Source organism: Eurypyga helias, unplaced genomic scaffold, assembly GCF_000690775.1.
Source record: "Eurypyga helias isolate BGI_N326 unplaced genomic scaffold, ASM69077v1 scaffold6457, whole genome shotgun sequence".
In the NCBI taxonomy this organism is placed as follows: Eukaryota; Metazoa; Chordata; class Aves; order Eurypygiformes; family Eurypygidae; genus Eurypyga; species Eurypyga helias.
In genome coordinates, this window is record NW_010259740.1 from 46,838 (window position 1) to 50,928 (window position 4,091).

The window sequence follows — 4,091 nt, forward strand, 5'->3', positions numbered from 1 at the left end:
AGGTAGTGGCTCTTAGGAGAGGTAAATCCCTGACAGGAACACACCAATACCCACTGCAGAGCTTGTAACCCACAGCGAGTTTTCACAAAAAATAAATTTTAGCTTTCTCCTGACTGCAGTCAGGACTGGGGTGTGCGAGGATCAGCACACCACATGTGCTGCTGGACTCTTACGAACTGAGCAGGAGCTCCTGAACGCACTTGAGGCAGGGACTGTGCATTCAGTTTCTTAGGCTGCTCGCATGCACTAACAATCAAAATGGAATACTGGGAATGCTGCATTTAAACAGGAAGGATTAACTGGGGCAAGCACTGAATTGCACTTCCCCTTGAATGCTTCTGCAATATAGAAGTAAGAGAAGGTAGATACTGAATGTGAGGGACATCCTGATCCTTTTATCAGAGCCCACTACATAGCAGGAGGGGGGGAAGTTACTTTTACTTTTTGTGAATGCCTAAGGATCTGAGCATGCTCTGTCGAGCAGGATACAGAGCAGACTGCAGCTCTGTTCTGTGTCTGTTAAGGAAATGAGCCCCACCTCAGCTAAAACGGGCAAAACATCCTTGGTAAACAGAGCATTGGGCAGAGCTTACACAATTAGCAATTACTCCATGAAACCCCGGCTGGCCACTGCCCAACTTTAACTGAACTTTTATCCTCCCACAACATTTTGTTTAGAAACTGTTTTTATTTTTAAACAATAATACTGGCTGGAAACACCCATCCTGGAGGACATCAACTGCTCTGACAGCCATCCCAACTCCTGCTTAAATTGGGAACAGCAATCTGTTCTCTTCTAACAGAAACGGCGAGAAGTCGGTGACTGGTACTTAATGTCCTGTACAGCTTCATTAATGAAAGGGAAACAAAGTGCTCCTGCAATGCCGTATTGTTAAACTGGGTCCTGCGCAGAGGGTGCCTTACAGTCCTCGTGACAATGCGACCTTCATGATGGAAAGTGAATATGCTGGAAAGCTGACAAGCAGGCAACAGGCTGAAACCCCTAAAATCGTCCCTGTCCTCAGATTGTGCCAGAGGCGGAAAGTATTTTGCGGATTCCCGTTTATGTGAGCAAGATGACGTCTTAATTTCTTTCCAACAATCCATCTCATTTTGTAATTTGACAAAAAAAAAAAAAAAATTAAACTTTAGTCCTCTGCTACTTCCAGGAGTGGCTGAGAGCACCTCTGGGGGTGGCCAGCGAGCATTAGCTCTGTGACTGATCGCTCTGTGACAGCTCTGGAGTTCAGAGTAGCTGGGTACTTGCCCAGAGTTACTTGAAACAATACTAATCACTGATGGCTCCCCGCATCTTCGCCATCCACAGGCTTCCCAGCGCTGTTAACTGGCTGGTCACACTGCAAGGTCAGTCATGTTGCAGCCCTGGCCGCCTCTTTTTGAAAATGGAATCAAAAGCACCACCTACCAATAGGAAGTGATGTGGAGAAAACACAAGGATAGAATTTACTTTTGTTTCGTAATCCAATTACTTTGGATACACGGAATCAATGGGGCTATTCCAGCCTCAAGAATCCTGCCTGCTCATGTGAATACGTGCTTGGAATCCCAAGCTCTGCCAGTTCACGCTGGCACGAAGGAGGAGATTCCTGCTTCCAGCTCTCACCCTGTTCTCCTGCTAAATGCTCTCAGGCCAGTGGGAAGGGTGACCAGCCAGACAACGTTCCGCTCTATCAGCGAGAGGGTTAAACTCTGTTGTGCAAAGCTGCGAGCAGCACGGGTCTGCCAAAACCATTGCTGGCATCCAAGGTCAGTAATGTCAACCAGCCAACGTGTATTTATCCGCATTTACGCACAAGCTTTTAAGTGTACCGCTGCCAGGTAACTCTGATCTCCCAGGGAGTGTTTGATTCCTACAGGGCTCTAAAATCAAGTTGGTTTTGTCAGCACTTTGTCAGATCATATATTGACAGCTTTTCATGCCAAGAGCAGCAGTAGCAGAGCAGTGTTGTGGGAGAAGTGATTTATTGCACGCATGTAATAAAGGAAGTTGCTCTGAAGAATATTTATATTTGTGTTTTAAATGGAATCATCTGAGGCTTTTTTTCCTCAGGAATGGAATAATAAGGACATTTTGAATGGATTCAGTTCTGTGTTGGTGTGAGGGGCGACCTTGATTTTTTGTGGGAATGTATCAAAAATTAAACTATTGGTCTGATTTAGAAAAATAAGAGCTATTTTGGGAGTATAGTCTCCACATTTTTGTGTGTAAGGCAGGCAAATGTCTGGATTTGCTGAATAAAAAATGATGCCAGTAGATAACTGCTTGGAATTATTTTGACTGCAGCCAGCAAATATATCTCATCACTATGGTTGCAAAAACAAACACCCACCGAAGAACTGTATCTGACACAGAGAAAATAATTAAAGGAAATGGAACAATTTGCAGCCTGTATTAAATTCTTCACGTTCCCTCACACAAATCAGTAAAGAGGGGTGAACTCTGACCTTAATATGGATATTCTGTTTGCATTCTTGCCACACTGACAGTAGCAAATAGGGCAAACATCACTTAATAATAGAAAGAAATTTGAGATGTATCTTCCTACTCAGAACCATTCCATCCCACAGTTTGAATGATGGATGAGAGAAGGTTAGGATCACACCTCTGGATCTGAATTCAAGACTATAGTTTTGGGTTTGATCTCAAATTGAAAAATAATTTGGTTTTTACCTCTGGCTGAGAGGTAGTTAAAGATAACAGAACTTCCCAAAAGTGCCTTATTCTTAAGAGGTCTGCCAGTTCAGGTTTAATAGGATCAATCCATAGTTAAGCAAGCAATGCAGTTCTATACCATTAACATAAGTAATTTCCTATAAAATGTATTCATATGCTTTTAACCCCAAATATTTTAAAATAAAAATAATAATAAAAGGAAGAAAAGAAACTGGTTTATGTCCAGACAGACAAAGGAATGTAAAAGCCAGGACAGATTTTAGTACAAGGGGCACAGCTCACGGTGGAGTGGCTGGGGGGCGTTGACAGGGGTTTCACCTACTTAACCATCAGCATACACAGCCAGACTGAGCATGAAGGTGATGCTACTTTTTCTGAGCGTGGTTGGCTGTAAGTAGCCATTCAGCATCATCTCTTCTAGGACCTGAGGTGACCCTACTTAGCGGGGCGATCTTGGGAGAGAGGAGAAGCCAGAGGAAGAAATAGTGTAGCTGTCCCAAAATATGGCACCAGCTTTCATAGAATTCAAGCCCTAAAATGAAGGTGACACCCCTCCCCTCCCAATAAAACCAATAAACAAAACCCAAAGCCACACAGAAATCCAGCTCTGTGGGTAAGAACCTCAGTCCCCCAGCCTCGCATCTAGCACGGCTGAGCTCAGTGAATCGTTGCTCACGCTGGTATGAGTGGTTCTATGAAGACAAGCTATACCAGCAATTGTAACGTCCTTCCTCCTCCTCCTCTCCCTATGGGAAGATCCAGTTTCTCTTAATAGTTCTAAAAGATGGTGCCCATCCATGGGACATGCATCCCATTCTCTGCTAAGAGGATGCAATGACGAAATAATACATATGAAACTTCAAAATACTGTATAAATTCTTCCCTCAGAAAAATGTGAGCATTCCTTCCCCATTCCGTTTGGAGAAACGGAATGAGGAAGGCTGAAAGGCATGCAAATCCGTATCAGTAGAAGAGTTGACTGTAATAAATTCCTAAAAATATGCTTATTATTCCAGACTACCCGACACAATGAAAAACACCATCTTACTTAACAGAGCTTGCACTGAAACTAAATTATAGGTGCCTACTTAGAAAGGTGCTGTAGAATTAAGTAATACAATTACGCACTTCCAAAATATTTATGGCATCAGCTTATTTAAAACTAAAGGTAGAGTTCTGTGTTTAAACTGCAGTTCATGGAGAGCCACAAATTTTACAGTATATATACAGTAAATTTACTTTACGGTAAATAATTCCTAGCTGGGAAAGGAGTGAGGGTGTAGTTCTACCTGACCTCTTCTGATGTATTTTGCACCAGAAAATACGTTGAAATATACTGAAATGAACCATTTTCATATAGTTTCTATATTTTGCCTATATATTTTAAAAACTGAAA